The 22,198-nt window shown below is 36.7% G+C and overlaps 1 protein-coding gene across 6 annotated transcripts in view; it reads left to right on the top strand.

Annotated features, from left to right (window-relative positions):
* Positions 1 to 20,391: 20,391 nt before the first annotated feature.
* st3gal3b (ST3 beta-galactoside alpha-2,3-sialyltransferase 3b) overlaps positions 20,392 to 22,198 on the top strand; it is a 65,501-nt gene continuing 63,694 nt past the window's right edge. For all 6 annotated transcript variants that reach the window (XR_010892033.1, XM_067364003.1, XM_067364002.1 and 3 more), the window contains exon 1: positions 20,392 to 20,579. The gene's annotated coding sequence lies outside the window, so the exon portion shown is untranslated. The remainder of the gene's footprint in view (positions 20,580 to 22,198) is intronic.

Raw genomic sequence — 22,198 nt, 5'->3', positions numbered from 1 at the left:
TAGTAAACGAGGTTTCGTTATGTGTTAAGTGTTTCGAAATTTCAATGGTTCACCACTGGGGGGGCGTGACTTTGGCAGTTTGATTCACGCTCCGAACCACTGATTCAAAACAAAAGATTCATTAAGCTTAGAAGCTTCATGAAGCAGTGCTTTGAAATTGCCCATCACTAGATATTGTTGAATAAAGTTATTTGATTACTTTGCGTTATGCGAATACTTTGTGCACCAAAAAAATCAAATAACGACTTTATTCAACAATATCTAGTGATGGGCGATTTCAAAACACTGCTTCATGAAGCTTCTAAGCTTAATGAATCTTTTTTTTGAATCAGTGGTTCGGAAAGCGTATCAAACTGTCAAAGTCACCTGATTTTAGTAAACGAGGTTTCGTTACGTGATAAGTGTTTCGAAATTTCAATGGTTCACCACTGGGGGGGGCGTGACTTTGGCAGTTTGATTCACGCTCCGAACCACTGATTCAAAACAAAAGATTTGTAAAGCTTCAAGCTTCATGAAGCAGTGCTTTAAAGTCACCCATCACAAGATATTAGTTGAATAAAGTCATTATTTGTTTTTTGTTTTTTTTGGTGCACAAAAAGTATTCTCGTCGCTTCATAGCATTAAAGTTGAACCACTGTAGTCACATGAACTGTTTAAATATGTCTTTAGTCGCTTTCTGGACATTGAAAGTGTTAACTGTCTTGCTTGCAATGCAGGCCTCACTGAGACATCGGATTTCATCAAAAATATTCCGAAGATGAACGAAGGTTTTACGGGTGTGGAATGACATGAGGGTGAGTATTAAAATGAGTATTTGGGTGAACCTGCTTTGATCCATTGAGGTAGGGTGCAGGGGCTTTGCAGGATATTCTCCACATTCACTCAGTCTCCTTGGTATTAGAGGGTTGCAAGAAATAAGAGAGACTGAAAACATCATGGGGAAAAGCTTCAGTTGGATCAAGAGTGATCCATGGTGTGGTGCGCTACTTGGGTCCCCCAGGCGAAGGTGTCTAATGATCTAAAACCTGTAACGACCTTGGGTTCATCAGTGATGATGAGTCCAATTTAGAGCCATTGGGTTTTTCGGAAATGGCTAATATTTCAAATTCTAGGTCAGTAATAAAAGTAAATTTGTGACATTGATCAGGTGAACTTGTTTGGGCTGATGTACTTTCTTATGTAACAAGATACTGGAGAACAAGATCAGCAGGTTTTCGACAAACTTGTCGAGTTCATGCAGCTTACGTGCCATTTTCAAAAAGAGCAAAAGAAGAACAAATCAAATACTGATATTATGTTTTTATGATATGATTATGAAACATTCAGTATTTTGTCTGTATAATCGATCAAGGCCCACAATGATGGTGTATGTCTGTCCCTCACCTTGTTTTCATCTGTCAAAATACATTACAGTGTCTTTCTGACTAAAGGAATGCAATACTGTAGTTTGTGTTCTTTCCAAGTGGCTTAACTTCAAGCATGCTTTGTAAATTACTGACTGTATTTTTTTTTTTGTCTATTTCCTCAACTTCTTAAAATCAAATGTAGATACTTCTTTTGAGCTCCAGTGCTGTATTAAGTCATAGTAATGCTCTTAGGCATATGGCTTGCCACTCATATTTGTGCCACACTGGTATAGTGATATGGTACGTATTATTCAAATATAATTGATCTTTTATTTATTTCAACATTTGTCTGCCACTATCTAAACACTAATTTTACTGTTTCATTTGAAACGCATGAAAGAAACTACTGCATATTATATCAAATATTGATATAATATGCTTTCTGTATTTCTCAGAACATGGTGAGGGTGGAAACACAGTTTATGCGGTAAGATTATTTCTCATTCTTCTTAAAAATATGTGATGCGAAATATCCAATGCTATTTGGCTGAAACTATTGGAACTAAGCATTTCTGCAGGCACACTGTGTCTTTGCAATACAACCACTCTGTTCTCATTCTTTGTGTGCAGTCTTTAATCTCCAGGGGCGTAAGCAGCTCAAGAGCCTTGTGGGGATCACATGGGGGTCAGATGATCAACAGTGAAGACCCTCTGGTGTTCCTCATTTGGGAGTCACACTCATGGGGTGCGTCTCAATCAGCTCCCTGGTTCAGTACTTAGGGCACTGATCAGGGAGTCAGCCATTTTAAGGGCTGACTATTTCATGCATTCTGACTTATTTACACTGTTAAAGACTTGCATTCTCATTGTCACGTTCCTGTTCATTCCGGACTCCATTTCCCATAATCCTCCCTTGCCTATCACATGCACTCACTCCACCAATCACCTATTGCCACATACTCCTGAAGCTCTTTACCTGGACTATAAAGGACTCTCACTCACACACACACGTTTCGAGGTCTTGTTTACCCTGTGTAGCAATTCTGAGCGTTTGTATCATGTCTGCCTGCCTGTTATTGATCCTGCCTGTTTCCTGTTTATGATTCTCTGCCTTCTGCCTTTGGACTGTTTATTGTTATCTGGACTGTGAACGACATCTGCCTGCCCTGATCTACTGCCTGTATCCTGACCACGACTCTGCCTGTCCCTTGCTGTTCCTGTTTGCCCCTGCTTTGACCCTGACTGTACGACCACGCTCACCTTTCAATAAAGCTTGCAAATGGATCTCTGCCTGAGTCCCGTCGTTTCGTTACACTCATGCTAAACATGGCCAAAGTTTCAAAACACAAGTTGGACGTATGACAGAGTATTTCTGTGCCAAATCCACTACTTCCGGTTTCAGGATTCTGAGAATTTTTTTTTTTTTTGAGTGTGTCCTGTAAAGAGAGCGGAATTCCTATCTGAAATAAGTTTAGATGAAGAGCATATTTAAATGTTTCATGAAATCTGCATCTTTGCGTTGGCACTGTGCTTTATTACTGTGAAAATATTCTGAAGTACCATCCTCTCATCATGTTTGTATGTACACACACACACATTTATGAAGGCACTGAGACGAAAATAAGGGATTGCTGCGGGGAAGGGTGACTCACATTCCATTTACAGGTGAAAACATCCACTGAACAAGCTTAATTTAATAATCTAGCTTAATTTAATAATAATTAATAATATATCATATAGTCTACTATATTCACCAATCCCCACCCATTAAGGTGCTACTCCTGTCGTCTCTTGGTTTATAATTGATTTATTGTCGGTAACATTATTGTTTATATTCTATCAAGAGTGTGTCTGCATTTTGTATTTATAATACTTATTTAAAAAATACTAAAAACTACAAACTAGACTGTACTTAGGCTGGTATTGGCAAAGCTGGCAGAACATTCTTAAAGTCAGTCCAAGAGTGAAGGAGTTATTTCCTGGCAGTGTGGAAACTATGTGCTGCTCAAAAGCTCATTCAGCAAAGCTCTAGTCGACTGTCCATTTTCCTTCATATTTTATATTAATATTTCATAATTATGTGCCTCAAATTCTAAAATAAAGAGGTCTGCAGGTTTAAGGTGGTCCTAAGCAACTAGCTCCAGCTCAGGACCAACTTAAACCAACTCATGACCAACTAAGGACCAGAATAAATCAGCTCACAACAGCTGCATATGCTTCAAAACTGCCAGCATATTCTGTTTTTTCAACAGGGTATTAAATTCAATTCAATAAATCATCTAATTTGATCATCTAAGCTCTCTCTTTGCAACCACATTTATGCCAATAAACTGCAAACTGCAAATTGCCACACTAACATAATTATGTATTGATCGCGAAAGTGAAAGTGCCCTTTGTGGTCGCATCGCGGTGCCCCCACGTTCCTTTTTTTCTCCCCCCTGGAATGCGATTTCTACCGAGGGAGGCCCACAACCACAGCCCCCTAGAGGTCTGTGCACGCTACTGCTTACATAAGTACAATAACATTAACTTTCATTGTATGCAAGTAGCCAAAAGTCATAGCAACTACCTTTCTGAACATAATCTGCACTGGAGGCTGGAGCAGTACTCGCCTCTCAACTTCAGAGGTATTCAGCAAACACATACCCTTTTGATGAGGCTCCAGTGGGTATGACAGCACAGATTATTCATAAAATTATATTATAAAGTTATTTATTTTACACTTATAAAACACTATTGATGATCCATTGACAATATATGCGTTTCAATTTGCATACTAGTAGTTTTTTTACACTGAAAATTCCAAACAGAAAAGTGAACTTTAAATACCTGGATGATGCACTTAATTAACTGAAGAAGAAAAAAAAAAAACAAAGTGTGGAATGTCCGACACTCAACTGTTGCATCTTTAATTACATAGCAGAAGGGGAAGGGCTATCAGACTCCAATGTTGACTGACAAAATAACCTTATTAACTTCATACATCACATGCTTATGTCACATGTATGCTCTGTTTTGTTTAGTTTCTGTGTTCCCATTTTCCTTAGTTCCTTGTTAATCCCTCCTTGGTTAATCTCCAGCAAATGCAATGAGTATGCTTCCTTTTTTTCTGAGAAGATCACTGATATCAGAAATGTGATCAGCACATCCTCAAGTTGCGCAGAGGTCAGACAGAGCCAACCACAACTTCAGAAATTGTTACTATGTCTGATTTTGAAGCAATTTGTGCCAAAATTTTGGAAGAAACAGTACAGAACCTTAAAACGTCAACTTGCTGCCGTAACACACTTCCCACATCTTTTTTTCAAAAGTGTCTTTAACTGTTTAGAAGTGAATTTCTTAGAAGTGGTAAATGCCTTGCTTCTTTCTGGGACATTTTCCAAACTCCCTGAAAGCTGTAGTGGTTAAGCCTCTCTTGAAAAAGAGCAATCTGGATAACACCATATTAAGAGACTACCAATCTCAAATCTGCCTTCAATAGGCAAGGTCTCTGACAAAGTTTTTTTCAATAAGCTGAACAACTTCTTAAACTCATATTGATAACTGGCCCATTTTCAGTCTGATTTCCAACAGCATCACAGCAGAGACTACTACGTGCTAATAAAGATAATAAATTACATTTGCTTAAATACTAATACAGGCAAAATATCAGTGCTGGTACTCAATCTCAGTGCTGCACTGTTGATCACAACACTTCTCGAAAGGCTGGAAAACTGGTCCTCAAATGCTTCAGGTCATACTCAGAAGGGAGAGGTTACTATGCAGGAATGAGTGGAGGGAACATCCATGACATGCAGAGTCCCTGAGTTCTCAATTCTTGCACCACTCTTATTTAACCTGTATATGCTCCCACTAAGCCAAATAATGACCAAAAAACAAATTGCCTATCACAGCTATGCAGATGACACCCAAATTTAATGTGAGAACATGAGAGAAACATGTACATGCTTTTATCACCAGCAGGGTAGACTACTGTAATGGACTCCTCACCGGCCTTCCCAAAATTACCATAGACAGCTGCAGCTCATAGAGAACGCTGCTGCCAAATCTGAGAATATGACACCAGTCCACCAGTCTTTACACTGGCTTCCAGTTACATTTAGAATTGTTTAAAGCATTTTTGCTTGTAGATCACTTAATGGCCTCAGACCTCAGTACATTTCAGATATGCACCTGCAGTTGGAACCAGCTTAGAAGAGCTCAGATGTGCTCCAACAGTCCACATTAAAATCTAGAATCAAAACATATCCGTTTAGCTGTGCATTTACTGAATGAGCACTGTGCTACGTCCAGCTGATTGCACTGTATTTTATTCATGTATGCTTTTTTTTATATTCTTAACTGCTTTTTTTGCTACCAAACTAGAAAACATGAAAAAGGACAACCCACTTTGTCTTGGTAAGTCTTTCTCTGCAAGCATGTGAAAAAATTAGCCGTTCTGATTTTGCTCCCCCTTTTGACGTAGGAAGGGGATCTTATTATAATATATGTTTCCACCCACGGCGCCGCCATTTTGTTTTCGCAAGCGACAACGGTGTACCAGTAACACTGGTCCAGGAGTGCAGCTCTCCTGCACAGTTTAGCTAAAACCCTGATCAAACACAATTGAATGTCCTCAGGATTACTAAAGCTATGTGAAGGAAGGTGAGTAGGGTCGGGGTAAAAAACTCTGCAGGACAGAGCTTGTGATATGTCTGAGCTTTGTGAACATTATCACTGATCTGTGATGCGATCTGGGAAAACCCGTTGGATGTCGTGAAGGAACGTTTTCAGTAAAGTCCAAAAATAGGTTGAATGTCATTTTTTTTTTTTTTTTTTTGTCAATATTGGGTTTTCATTAAATGATTATTCTATAACATCTTGTCTATAATCTCTGAAAATATCTTGGCAAAATTCCTCCTAAGTGCAGAAAAATAGCGATATATTGGTAAGGATGTCTTTCTCTAACGTTACTATTTAAGAGCACACCCAGCAGAGATAAAAACAAAACAAAACAAAACAAAACAAAACAAAAAAACAGCCATAGCTTTCCCTCTCTTAACACAAAAAAGACAGTTCACCTATCAAAATAAACCACATAACATGTAGAATGAAGGTGTATTAAAGCAAATTTCCCGCCAGTCCTGTATAAACTACGGCACGCAAATATTTTTTTTTTCGAATACAACAATATCGTTAGAAGGCGGAGCACAAGAACAACGGAGCTATAATGAACATACATGTTCTAATTATGTGTTTATTAGAGCTTGAATTCAAATCAAATACGGTTAAACTGCCTATACTACTGAATCGGATGTCTACTTAATAAAATGTATGAAAATATGGAAAATATGGTTTAGATCACTCAAATAAATGGAGGCACCCTTAAATGGTCAGTAATGAGCTTGGGTGTCATCTAGTGAAAAAGTTTGGTAGGCTACTGCGCCCAATCAAAATCTTACTGAAAGCTAATTTTTGAAATATTTCAACCTAAAATTTGGAATGAATTTCTTGCAGTTTAAGAGTAAAACATGCTTTGTAATATATTATTATAAAATATAAACAATTTTATAATTTTCAGAAACTTAAACTTCTATAACTTTTTTTTTTTTTTTTTTCACTTTCATAATTTTTTTCACTTCTACAATAATCTGTCTTCTTTAAAACAAGACCAACTTTAGGTTTATATTCCAAAGCATTCTTGAATTACAACCATTTATGTTTGGATAGTGCATTTTTATGTCTATGTGACAAAGGGGGTTACAGTTATTTAAACCTGTTTTTCTTAAAATTCCGTTCCTGAAAATCATAGTGATCAGCCGACTTCAGATAACCATAACTTCTGTTACAGACAAGCTATGAAATAAATAAAGATTTGGAAAGGGCTCATATGGTATTGAAAACTGTGATAAATGTCTGGAAACTGTAAAATTTCACCATGTGATGGGTTTTCGCAGATCACATCACATAGTATTAGTCTCCATAAACTCCTGGCATCTGAGCCACTAAGGACACAGCGGTGTAATTGTATTTATGAAGGGAATGTGTCCAGATAAATTCATATACCAGTATGTGCAAGTCATTTTAGACTGCTTTTCACACGAGGGTCAGTAAAACACAGGATTTGCACATAATTTGATTCTCAAAGATGGATTGATACCAACTGTTCATGACCCAATTTCATATATAGCCTATTTCCTGATGTTTGCAAATTGTCTTTCTGAATGTGTTTCATTTGCATGTTGCTAATGTACTGTTAAATGTGGCTAAAGTTACCATATTTTCTTACTGTATTCACAGAGACCAGAGCTATATTGTTATTTTCATTTTTAACCCTAAAACGCTTGCAGTCTGTATAATTCATAAACATTTCTCCATTCATATTGAATCTCTCCAACAGTATGTAGCTTTAGCCACATTAGCCATGCAGCACGTTGTCAAACTAATTCAGAATCTAATGTTATCAAACATCCACAAAATACATGCCATGCCTACGTGATCTGATATGCTGCATCACTAACAGTTTATAATGATCCATTTTGAGACTTATATTTGCTGTGCGAGTTTCTCCTGTATTGTTTATGCCTCAGTGAATGAATCGTGAGCTTGGGGGGCAGGGAGCATGAGCTCATTTGCATTTAAAGGTACACATACCAAATCAGCACATTTTTTCTACCACCTAAAAATTAACATGGTATAGTAAAAACCCATGGGGTATTTTGAGCTTGCTGGGGCTATAGCCGCCCAAGAAATGTGCTTAGCACTAGCGCAGCCCCCCCCAAGGATTTCCTAATGATTTTCCTGTTTGTTACTCTGTGTCACTTAAAGTCAATAAACACCTAAAAATATAATAAAAATAAAATAAAAGTTAATAAATGTTGTAAATGCAGCATTGTTCTTTCTTTTTTTCTTTTTAGATCTTTTTAGACTTTTTAGATCTGGTGTGCCTAACTCACTATCCGGGCCACTCAGTGTGTTTTTTACCAGCCTTAGTCCAAGGCACACCTTCCAGTGAACCGTCCCAGAGAGGATTTGTGGAGTGGGTGCCCCACTCCGGACCCAGAGCCCAACCAGCCATAACCCGTTGCATGGATATGATGCCAGAGCCCACCACAGACAGAGAGCCTGGGCCTGCCACGATGCATGAGTCAGCGCCAGAGAAAAGGACTGAGCCAAGGATCGCCCCAGAGCCTGAGCTCCACAGAGTGTCTGACCAGGTGCGTGAGCCGGCAACACCATGTGTCATCTTGGGACTTTGAGTTTGATGGAGTTTGAAGGAATGGAGGAAGACCCACCCACATTCCCACCACTGAGAGTGAGCTGCTGCTGACCTCTGCAAGATAATTTGATTTGGAAGAGGATATTTCTATTCATTTTCTGTCCCCACTGGATCTGTCCAGCTCAAAGTCTCCTATGCCCCTACTGGTTCCACCTAGCTTGAAGTTTTCTGTGCCCCCTCTGGTTCCACCCAGCTTCAAGTCTCCTTTGTCTCCAGATTCCCCACCCAGCCTCCTCTTTCAAAATTAGCCAGTTCCTCAGCCCTGCCTCCGCTGGTTCCCTTCAGCCCCTTGACTTCTCTAATGGCACTCTGTTGTGTGGATCTGCCTCAGGTCTTTCAGGCTCCAGCTCTGCCCAGTCAAGAGGATCCGCCTCCAGCCATTGATCCCATCATTCCACCTCAGCTCATAGACCTGTCGGAGTACTGTCACATGAATGCTCTGTTTGTTTAGTTTCTGTGTTCCTATATTCCTGAGTTCCTTATTAATCTCTTTGGTACATTGTGTATAGTGCATCATTTAGGATTGGGACACAACTAATGCCTTTATGTACTCAGCATGAGTTAACAATGGGTTACTAATTGGAGGTTGATTGTACTAAATCTTCAAAGGCATTTTGGAACCAACATCCCCCGAGTAAGCAAGGTTTAGGTTAAACAAACTAGAGTTCAGTGTATATGTGATGGTAAGTCAACCTTGCTTCTGGGATACCCCCTGGTATGGCTTTCTATCATATAGTATGTGAAGAGAGGTCAGAGGATGGTTGGGACATCCACTTGTAATAAGCAATATTGCACAGTTGGATGGAAATTGATTCAATTAGAAAAAGTGAGCACTAAATATCCAATAGGCAGTATGGATGAAATAATGTCAGTGGAAAGGTCATTATGGGGGAAGAGCAATTTGGTTTTGGTTAAATATTAAGAAATAAACACACATGAATGGTTCACAATAAGACTTGGAATGTTCATTAAGAAAGAATATCAAAAACAACTGCAGGCAGTTGAAACTTTTCCTATTCAGCAATTAGCACCCAAACTCTGGAACAGTCTTCCTAGTCTTCGGGAAGCAGGCACAACCTGTCAGTTTAAATCAAGACTAAAAACGCATCTCTTTAACCTGGCATACACATAAGACATCATGTTTCTATAATTCACATCCATTAAAGGATTGTTAGGCTGCATAAATTAGGTCAAAAATTAGACTAACACTTCCCATAACACCCAGTGTACTTGTTACATGTTAAGAAGCATGGCATCTACGCTAATATTAGTCTCTATGTTTATCCCGAGATTACTCAGCCATATCCAGTCCGTATCCAGATCAGATGGTGGACCTGCACCTAGACACAACCATAATGCTGAATGTCAGCAGAGATCCTGTCAACTACAATCCCCTGCAAAGGCCTCGTCGTCACGACAGCCATCAGCACAGAAAAGCACAAAGGAACCAGACAAGCCCTACACAGACCTTTGACCAGCTCTGTCTCTATACTGGTGTGATGAATCCGAACCTCAAGCTAAAGGGCCACAATACGACTTCTGACCTGTGATGCAGCCTGAATCATAACTGCAAATAACATGCAATTAAGTGTAAAAAAATTACATTCAGGTCAAACTTTTGTATTCTTTTAAAGTAGGCCTACTCTTTTTAAAATTATGTTAAAGTGTACTTTTTCACAAGGGTTAATTTCAAGAGTTATCCATAAAGTTTAGTGTTGTTGGAAAGCAATTGTTTTGGCAGAAATATGTACATAAGAGAAACTGCACTCAGTGCGTTGTTACACAAGAGCACAAATGTTTACAGTTTTTGAACAGAGGAAATTTAAGACCATTGGTTGGCTTTCCATCTAAAATAACAGTACAAACTAGAGATTTGTACTTTTCAGGATATATGTAATCTTATACTGAATTCATGACGTCACAACCAATCCCAGTTAAGAATCTACTGACTTCCGTTGTCTTGGCTAAAGTCAGTAAGGGACAATACATTGTGTAATATAGTAATACACATACCATTCAAAATCATAATATGTTTACAAACTCATACACTCCCAAAATGTACAACCAAATAGCAAGAGATTGAAATGCATGTATAAATGTGGATGACCCAAATTATTCAGCAAACAACATATATTAAATATTTATGGTCATTTTGTAAAATACAGGGATAATCAACAGGGAAGATATTCCAGATAACACTATAAATAGTCAAAGCATTCGACATATGGCAAACCCAGCTCACGGTTAAAGGCTCACGGTGAACAAGTCATTGCTGTTGGAGGTTACAGTACTACATTTACAGGTTGACATACTTAGGTTTACCACCAACATGAATGTTCTTATTGTCATTTTCATGAATAACAAAAGACGTGAATAACATCTACTGTATCAAATGTCATTGTTATTCATACTTTTGTTTAAACAAAATGGAAACAAAATGAATCTCACCCCAAGTCGAAAGGCCTATTGGGAATCCCCAACCCCCATGGCTCTTGAGAAATCCACCTCCGTGTGTGTGTGCTGTCAAGCACGTAGTAAATGCAACATGATATTTATTTAAATGGTGGAAACTCTATATTATTAATTTTTTTTTTTTTTTTTTTTTTTTTTAAGTATAATCCTCAGGTGCACTGTTTATATAAAACTAGCTCCATGAATCAACCAAATAGAGAGGAACATACAAAATCTCACCTAAAGTATCACATTCTGGATATAGACAAAACGAGCACTAATGAGTTAATTACTAAAAGAAGACTTAACATTGATTATTTCGGTAGCATAAAAAAAGCTTTTTTAAACTAGGAATATAGCCATTACATTAAAGTTTGCATGAACCGGAAGTTGCAAACGACTTTCTCCAGTGTTGTGACGTATTTCCAAGTGAAACAGAATACTGAATAGAGGGCAGAGTTTTATTTTAGTGCTCCTCCTCTCCATCTCTCGCTCATAGCAGACTAACCGTTGGAGGGGAGTGGTTTAAGCGATTTCAACCCAAGCCGTCAAACTGACGTCATTAGAGAAGGGGCACTGTTACAGAGGGGAGGAGCATTTTCAGATTTTGATTAAATATGAAGCCAAACTGTATTTTTTGTGTGGATTGACTTGCATGGATGAATTGTTCACCACAAAACTAGCAATTTGAGCTAACAAAATAAATAAGGTTGATTTTGATTTCATGTGTACTTTAAGGAAGCGATCAATTTTTCATATTTATAGGTAACGTTTCATATTATGGGACTAGGCCTACTTTCTTTGACCTCCACAGCATTTTTTTTTTTTTTTTGTCCTTCAGGGTTCAAGCCTTCATTAGGGGGATCAGAACCCTTAAATGTGCAAAAAAATTAAAAGTTCTATTGCAAATGGAGCAACAAGGAAGCCCCTGGATCATGATTTAAAAAATCTAATTGGCATTCATAGTTTGGTTTCATACTTTCGCCTGCTCACCAAGGGTGCATTTGCTTAATTAAAAATAAAGTAAAAACAGTAATATTGTGAAATATTATTACAATTTAAAATGACTGTTTTCTATTTGAAAATATTTGAAAATATAATTTATCCATGTGTTGGCAAAGCTGAATTTTCAGCATCGTTAATCCAGTCTTCAGTCACATGATCCTTCAGAAATCATTCTAATGTCAATTTGCTGCTCAAGAAACATTTAATGTTTACAATTGTACAAAATATTTGTGTACAATATTTTTTTTTCAGGATTCTTTGATGAATAGAAAGTTCAAAAGAACAGTGTTTATCTGAAATCTAATCTTTTGTAACATTATAAATGTCTTTACTGTCACTTTTGATTGATTTAATGCATCCTTGCTGAATAAAAGTATTAATTTCTTTAATTTCTTTTCAAAAAAATAAAAATAAAAATTCTTACTGACCCGCAAACTTTTGAACATTAGTGTAAAATGTTACAAAAGCATTGTATTTTAGATAAATACTGTTCTTTTGAATTTTCTATTCATCAAGGAATCCTGAAAAAAAGTACTGAAAAAAAAGTAACTGTTTTCAACATTGATAATAATAACAAATATTTCTTGAGGAACTAATCATCATATTAGAATGATTTCTGAAGGATCATGTGACACTGAAGACTGGAGTAATGATGCTAAAATTTCAGCTTTACCAACACGAGAATAAATTACTTTGTAAAATATATATTCAAATAGAAAACAGTTATTTTAAATTGTAATAATTTTTCACAATATTACTGTTTTTATTGTATTTTTAATTAAATAAATTAAGCCTTGGTGAGCAGACAAAACTTCTTTTAAAAACATTAAAAATCTTACCGATCCCAAACTTTTGAGCGGTAGTGTATATAAAGAGAGAAGACTGGGCGTCATTGCTTGAGTCTGTTCCAAAAGAATCTTGCTAAATCAATTAAACCAATATACGGTTTGCTTGCCTTTATTGATGTGCAGTAAAGTCTTTAAATCTTTACTTTACAATACAATATTAAAAATGTTTAGCATTCAAAATGTCCTTAAAAACCAGGATTGCATTGAATTAATATGCAAAATTATTAACATGACAGGCTGAATTGGAAAACTGATGGTTTTTGTTTTCTAAATGTCTCTACAACAGCAGTAGTTTCATGCTCTAGTCTAGACAGTCAACAGTTCACAAAACACATTAAATGTGGTTGACGCAACTCATGTTTACACTCACTGAACCTGTATTTTATGTCTCCTGGGTTATACTTTCCTGCCTTGCAAAGTTTTGTTCTTTTGACATCAAACTCAAAAGCAATGAGATGTATTTTCTCCATTCTTAAAATTTAGATGCATTTTTATAGTTTGCAGTGTTGTTGTTTCCCCTGATGTCAGTGACCAGATCAGAGCAAACTTCTGATCCATTTTTGGACCCAGCAATTGAGAACTTTGAAAAATTAAAAATTGCATATTAATTTTTTTTTTTCTTACAAAAATGAGGAGAAAATTTGTGTGGACTTTGATCTTCTCTGTAGTGCATCATGTTCACCAATCTTTTTTTTTTTTTTTTATGTTCGCAGCAGAACATCCTAAAATGTATAATAATTTTGCTGTCTCTGCAAGAGTTATGTTATACATTAAATGTGTTTGTGTGTTAAACATACAAGAAGTCATTTGGGTGTGACTCACACCTCTTTTCTAAATGTCTCCCCTCCCCTAATGCAAGTTCACTCACTCACTCCCACAAAGTTAACATCCCTTTAGCCAATAATGCTTCTGAGGATTGTGATCACTGCTGTTCTCATGCTGGGACAGAGGTTGGATAATTAGCAGTCCCTTATTAGCAAATGTATTCATTGCAATGTGTTCATGTTAACCGTATTAACAAGTGGACAGTAGTTTGCACATGAAAGTCATGAATCAAAAAGTTTTTTGTCTGCTAACAACAAATCATCACAAACATGTGTTGTCATTTCAAACTATGTTTATACTCACTGCAATTAACCCATATTTAATGTAGTCTGGGTCATATTTTTCATACTCGCCAAAGTTTTGCTCATGGTTTTAGAGGATGAGGGCATGTCACATCATGTGTATGTTGGCATCTGACTAACTTTCTAATATTATATTATATTATATTATATTATATTATATTATATTATATTATATTATATTATATTATATTATATTATATTATACTATATTATATATTAGTAATATTTAGATTAAACCTATTGATTGGGCTGCCCATCTATCCTGTCTGTTTCAAAAACTTTAGAGTTCAACAATATTTGCATTATCATTTGCATTATTGAACCTGTAGAAACTTCAGCATGGATAAAGCACAGGGGTTGTGTGTTGCGTGCATAATACAATATGACTGGTCCAGGTGTGTTGACCTAGAACACAAAATATCACATTGCATTTGTTTATTTTTGTAAGCAGTCATTTAGCAGACACTTTTACAGAGAGGAATGTATAGTATATCTATTACAGGGACAATTCCCCTGGAGCCAATCTGGTGTTACATGTCTTCATCAAGGGAACAACAATAATAATCCATTGGGAATTAAACAAACAACCCTCCAACAACTTAATGTGGTGTATATATAGTTGTTATAAATACCCACATGTATCATTTGCAATTATGTGAAAAAAGGGATGATTAGCAGGATGTTCATGCTATCTAAGTGGATGGTGGCCAGGAGCAGTCAAGCTCAAAAAATGAACTATATGAAGATAGTGTACTTGTGCATTATTTTCCAAGATTTATGATAGATTTTTGTGAAGAAGAGATGGAAATAAAAGTTGTATTGACTGAAAATATTCCTCCTTTTGTCACATTTATAAGCTGCTTCTTGGAAAAAACTTGTATGGCTTCAGAAGAAATGTAACGTGCTGTGACAGCACCTTGTCATAATTCACTTTCTTTATATTAACTTAACTCTATAGAAACTTATTGAAAGAAAATTTCCCCAAAGGGATAATAAACCTCCTCCTCTTGCTCTAGGCCTACTATGAAGTAGAGAACTTACAGTGTCTCCTGCCTTGAAAAGAAAACAACTGGCTTTAACTGTTACATAATCAGGGGAATATACTGTAGCAACAAATCTACCTAAAATTTCTAGTCTTATTATTAGCAAAATATCAGTGACTTCATTTTTATTATTCCTATACACCTGAAAATATCTCATAAGTGAGTAGCCCTATTTATTTTCTCTTGGCCCATGTTAGCGTTCCAATGTATCTTATGATGTGGTTTTTATAGCAAAGTCATTCTGAAACACATGGACAGGACCATTTCAAATGAATGTGCAGTTTGCCGTTAGAAACTTTATTTGCCTGAAGAATTTATCCTTTTCATTTTTATAATTATGACTTAATTTCTTTAAACTTAAGTTAATGTGTAATGTGGCTGTTAGAGCACAAACAACATCTGCAAAGTTAGGATGCTCAAAGTTCAAAGCAAAGGGAGATATTTTCTTTTTAAAGAAATTGCTTTTTAAGGACTACAACAAACGGCTGATAGGGACTACAACAAGCTTCTTCCCGGGGTAGTGACATCACTAACCCTACAATTTACATAAACCCTGCCCCTGAGAACACGCAACAATAACATGAGTCCATATTATTGCAATACAGTATGCAACACAAATGCAGAAGCATGTCATAAAAGCAAGATGACAACTTAAGTTTTAACCGTAATTAAACTAAATTATACCTGTTCAATCTTCATGCAGCATATATTCTCTGGCTCTGTGTGATCATACAATAGTTCCCACATGAGAAATTTATAGATTATCATGACAGAATATGCTAATCAATGACTTTAACCCTTATGCACAACATGGGTCAAAAATGACCCGGCTGAATTTTTATTTTCTATATCTTTGCATGAAATTAATTTTATCATTCAGCATTCCAGTTATTCCTCAGTTAACTTGTTTTTGATCATCACAAATCCTCATTTTCATTTTTTCTTTCTTACTTTTTGAATAAAAATAATTTTTGTATCACTACCCTTCTAATGCACAACATGGGTCAAAAATGACCCGTATTCATTTCCTATGTAATTTCAATCATGGTTGAGTGTTTCTTTGCTGAATCTTTCAAAGAAATGTATTTCATCATTCATTTATTCCATGTATTTCCTTAAATATCTTGTTTTTGTTTGTCAAAAATCATTATGTTCATTTTTTCTTTCTTACTTTTTACGTACTTTCTTACGTTTTTGTATGTCTACATCAATTTTACACACATGGGTCAAACGTGACCCGTATTCATTTCCTATGTAATTTCACGTCTCAACATGGCTGCTTTTGTATATTTGATGGATGAAAGTTAAGAATTATATTTTATTATTTTCATTATTTTCTAAGAATTAAACAGCCCATCATCAATTATTCCTTATGAAGTAAATAATAATAATCATAAAAATTTGTTTTGCTATTGTTGGGGATTAAAGCATGAATTCAGAAGAAACAAGAATTTTAATTGGTTGCAGTTATTAGCTAAATGTAAGGTTGCTTTTTGTAGCACCACCTTGAGGCTTGTAACAGTATAGGCTGTTCAGATTTGCTGTTATTAGCCACTGAAATTTAACTGCCTTGCCTGTTTTTTGAAGTATCCGAGTCATATTAGAGAATATGTTATATCATATATGATAGGCTTGGGCATTGCGTTCAGCAGCTATAGGTCAACTCCTAAAAATGGGCATTGCCTCACCAATTAATTAATTATATCTTTGCAATGCTCCAACAATCAAAGTTCTTTTGAAAACTTTTTGCCTGCACTCTCTCTAGTGTGCCTATTTTGGTGAGGATCAGACCAACGGCCTATGAGGAGTTTGAAAAAGTAGCTTAAGAAAATAACAAAATAATGTAGCCTATATGTGGCTTATGTATGTAGGGCTTGACTCAAGGATTCAGTAGCGGTGTACGATTGGGACCATACTGTTGAGTTTAGGGTCTATTAGGACAGAAAAATAAGAAACAAGAAAATCAATACAAACACAATAGGGTTCCAGGACCTTTGGTGCTTAGATCCCTAAGAATAGCAATTTCCAGCAAAAAGGCCTAAAACATAGAGCTGCTTCAAACAATGGTGGAACTAAAATGCTGCCCAGTAGCATATATAAAAGACAAACAAGGCCCATCATGTGTACAACAACTGCAAAGATATAATGCTGACGAGGAGAGACTACCACGTGAGAAACAGAAAGACAAAACGCCTATGAAAAGATGCATTCATTGCGAAACTGCCAGATAACACTATAAATAGTCAAAGCATTCGACATATGGCAAACCCAGCTCACGGTTAAAGGCACTGACATGTAATGTAAACTTGACCCTCAAATCTGATTGGATGATTTTATGTTGTTCCAGGATCAACAAAAAAGTTGACCCAGGAACATGTTGAACTCAGCAATATCAGATTATGCAGCCTATATGGGAAGTCGGACTCTTTTCCGCGAATCGGTTCTTTCAAATATAGCTGCGTTCCGTTCGACAGGGTCCCTACGCAGTTTTCAGTGCTCCCTACTACCTGAGCACGGTATATCAGTTGAAGTGGACTACGCTGACAATAATCGTTCATTTGGAACGCCCTGCAAACGTCATCAAAGAAAGTCGACAGTGTCGCGGAGATTGATGACATAAATAAATAAATAAATAAAAGATAGATAGATATTTTAATTTACTTTCGAATTTAAAATCGACTCTTAACAGAATTGAAGCTGTAACTGTCATGCCATATGAAAATAAATTCTCATTTGGTTAACTGTATAAATGTATTCTTAATCCATGGTCTCATTCGCTTTCTTTTCCACGCGCAGCCGCATAAACACTCCTGAGGTAACATTAAATTAAATAAAATAAAATAAATGATAGAGCCTTAGCTGCTTTTCAACACTTTTACTTTGTCATGCCTATTCATACAATAAAATACAAATGTAACACTCATTACCATAAGCATTCATACTTTCGTTCGTATAAAATGTATGAATACTCAAAACCAGAGAGCCGTTAAACTCTTTCAACAGCTCTGCTTCGTCGTAGTTCTGGTGACGTGGTGCGCAATGACAGTTGGGTAATTTTACCTCTCTACTTCCTGTGAAGCGATGTATCGATGTTCCCTTATTCCCTATGCCGTTCGCAGTGCCCTTCGAACGGAACATGTTCGCTCCCTTCGGAATGGAATCTCACTTAAGATGGCGAAATACAGTGTGAAGTCCACTTCGCAGTCCACTTACGGTCGAATGGAACGCACCTCTAGTGTTTCAAAGAATCCTTTCTTCTTTTTTTTCAAAGAATCCTTTCAGAAACTGATTCAGTGATTAACATGACGTACATCATCACGCATGCGGTGTGACATACAGGGGCGGTTTCTTCAAGTGAGAAAGGGACAGATTTTTTCAATCACATTCAACCACAGAGTTATGCTAGCTGTCACTGCTAGACTGTTTGTTCTGCCTCTGGATCATAGACTGTAAAAAAATGTATGTATCTGGATGTAGTCCAATCAGCGTCGAGTCACGCTCTGTGGAGTACCGCCTCTTTTTGGGCATTTCAGTCTGGCGGAGATTTGCCCCGAGTGCTCCCATAGACTTCCATTCAAATAACTTTTTTTTCGAACTGCAGGCACTGCAATGCAATCTCTATTGGTTCCGGGAGGGCTGACGGAGCAGTCAAACAGACGGAGTTCAATCTGAGTAAAATACATTTTTTTTTTTTTTTTTGGCGAACATAATAATTATAATAATTATGCCATATGTAGAATTTCGAACCTACAACTAAGTGTATTTGTATGATAGCAGTAGCTGTGTAAAGTGACTGTTGTAGGGTAATCAAAATAGCCTAATAATTAGTCTGTTATTTTGTTTTTATTTATTTTCATTTTTAGTTTAGTGTATTTAACTTCTGCTTTAAAAAACATTTTAAATTTTAGAATATAGCCTAGGCCTAATGTGATTTGACCCCTTTTTTGCACATAATATAGCATATACATTCATGTTTTGTATTTTTAATATAGCCTCCAATATGAACATTGTTTCAAGGACAATATTGGGCAGGATGTGAAATAACATTTTTTTTAATTAAATACAGATTTTTTTTTTTTTTTTTTTTAGATCCCAGCCCTATGGCATGCTTTAAATACTGAATTTTCCCTGTTTTAGATAAGCAGTAATGATACATTATTATATCACTTGTTAAATGGTTATTCAACAATTAGCCTATTCATTCCTGCATTTCTAAATTGTTTTTTTTTTTTTTTTTTTTTTGCGCCCCCCCCAAAAAAAATGTTCTAATTGTAGACACATATTGTTTTCCGATTTAGTTTTATTATATTAATAAATGTGTTTATTGTAACTTCAAGGACTGGATGATTGGCTCATTTAAACAAATTCATTCAGAAACATATAGCATAATCTGCATTGACATTAGAATTTACGGTGACCGGGAGGGGACATGTTCGGTTCACTTAGTTTTGTCGTGGCCACGACATAGGCTGCGTCCAAAAACATAGCTGTCTTGCTGCCTCGCTATCTTATAAGAGAATGACTTGTACGGCAGCATTTGTGCATGAAGGTACCTCACGAAATTGATTTCGGACAGACTTCTGAGGCAGCGTAACAGTTTAATGATCTACAGCAATATAGCACGAGCTTTGGTGAGAACTAAACAAATATTTAATTACTACAGTAGTAATTTCTCGATATAAATGATATCAAAATTGAAATATGTTGATCAAAATTGTACATTTACACACAAACTGAGCAGCAAACGCAACTTTCGGACATCTTTATTTTTCTAGCTCAACTGTCACAGAATGGAAAGCACAGGATTGTGGGATACCAAAGGCAGCTAAGGATACATCCATGCTTCCTTCAAAAATCGATCTGAGGAAGGTATCTCATGAGACAGTAAGTGAAGCTAACATTGGATTCGGACGTGCCTTGATGCCTTAGTACCTTGAAATGTGTCCTCCGAAGGCAGCATTTTCCAGTTTTCGGACGCAGCCTAATTTATACTTGCTCCCTTTAGCCAAAGTAAAATAACTCCAAATCAGCTGCTAGCTACTCGGTTCTCCATATTCCAGAAAGAGTTGAGTCGGAAAAACCCGGACTTTTTGTGAACTAGTTCACTCGATTCGGTATTTTGGGAATTACATGTAGTCAGACATTCACATTTGAAAACGTAGGCACGTAGCAAAATGCAAATTTGTAATGCGTCTTCATGCCGTCTATGTAGTCGGCTCAATAACATTTGAGACACGGCCGTGCTAGGACCAGACCTCCCACTTAAACGGTGCGGAGTAGAGAGAGAGAGAGAGAGAGTCAGAGAGGGGAGCAAAGCGAAGCGGAGAGTGATTCCCAAATAAGCCACCACGCACACGCAGCTTCACTCTGGTTGCTTTGAGGAGGTGATAAAGTATCCTCGCAATTTTTTACTGAAAATGGATGGACGGTAACGGCGGAGGAAAAGGAAAAATGTGGTCGATAACGTTTTAACCAGAGGGTTTTACGACTGGTGGGGACAGGTAATGTGAAAGTAGACCGGTTGAAGGGGGATATTATCGTTATAACGTTATACCGGACGGTTGTTTTACCTCAGAGCTACTGTTCAATCTGCGCGACTAACTCACTCGGCTGTGTGCTAAACATTTAATGTACGATATTTTTTAAATTCTTTTAAAATTGTACCAAATGTTGTGTGCTTGAGCATGAGTTTTAGCCGTCTGGACTGTGTTTGTGTGTGACTGGCTGGCTAGCTGAATGAGCGCAAAGAGGCTGCTTTGCTTTAGGCCCATGAGCGCGTATTATCCATTGCGTTTCACTCATATTTTCCATCATGTGTGTTTTAGTCAGATTTTCTAAACATGTTCTCCTTCGAGACTCGGGTGACGTGTCGAAATGTGTCGGCGATGTTGTGTTTATCTTGAGAGCTGGCCGTTGGTTTGTGTGTGAAGTAAAGGGGATGGTAAACCGTTAGCCTGTCTGCGCTCTCAGTCTGAGAAATGCAAACATGCAGTATCTGGACATCACTGTGCCTTTATCACACAGAGGTCTGCATACTTTTGGATAGATAAAACATTTATCGCACTGTGCTGTTGCTGCAAGTCCGTTGTGTTTGACGAATTGAATAGCCAGATAAAACCGAGGAGTGACTTTCCAGTCGTTCAGTTGTTTAAAACGCCACGTTACATTAGACTGAATTACTGGTATACAGTGTGACAAAGTATATATTCTTAAGCTAAGTTATATGTATATAACATATGACGGATGGAATAAGGAAGGCTGTTGACAGTGGTACATTTTGTGGGGTGGTTTTGTTGGTCCTTAAAAAGGCATTTAATGCTGTATATCATTCTATTTTATTGTATAAATTAAAGGCAATGGGAAAACTATTAGGTGGGTATACAGTCCTATCTTGAAGATGGAAGTCATTGAGTTGATATTAAGGGTATAATGTCTAGCTTATTACCAAGTACTTGTGGAGTTCCTCAAGGGAGTTTAAGTCCCCTATTTTTCTATTATATATAAATGATCTAGAAATAGCATAAAAGTGGCAAAAAAGTGGCTTTTCAATTTCAGTAGTTTTTTTTTGATAATAAACTTTACACTTAGGTAAAACCTGAGGTCATTATTTTTGCTTCTAGAAGGGAATTTAGCAAGGATGCTTTTTTTTTCAGGGATATTGTAATAGAATCAAAGAATGTTGTAAATTGTTTGTGTTGTCTTAATAATAATAAATGAATAGGTGATTTTTATGGCTAGAAAGGTCTTAACTAAAATATGTGGTCATTTAGCAAGGCAAGCTGATTTATTGGATGTCCATACCTGAAATTTGTTGGCTGGTGCTTTGATTCAACCATATTTTGATTATGCAACCTCCTTTTGGTATAGTAGCTGTTCCCAAGGTATGAAAGATAAGCTTCAGAAGGCTCAAAATAAATGGGTTAGAATAATAGGTTCATCTTTTGTAAACTTCTGAGTAGTGGATGTTTTATAGGGGTAGGCTTGTTGACTGTGGGAAAAAAAGAGGACTTTTTTTTTTTTTTTTTTATATTGAGTGACACAATTTTTAATAATATAGTTCCTAGTTATTTAAGACATAGTTTTTTGCTGGTGAGAGAGCAACATATGACACTAGGAGCAG

This window comes from Chanodichthys erythropterus, chromosome 16 (assembly GCF_024489055.1).
Source record: "Chanodichthys erythropterus isolate Z2021 chromosome 16, ASM2448905v1, whole genome shotgun sequence".
Taxonomy (NCBI): Eukaryota; Metazoa; Chordata; class Actinopteri; order Cypriniformes; family Xenocyprididae; genus Chanodichthys; species Chanodichthys erythropterus.
Note: the sequence above shows the minus strand (reverse complement) of the source record. Positions and strands in the feature narration are given on the sequence as shown.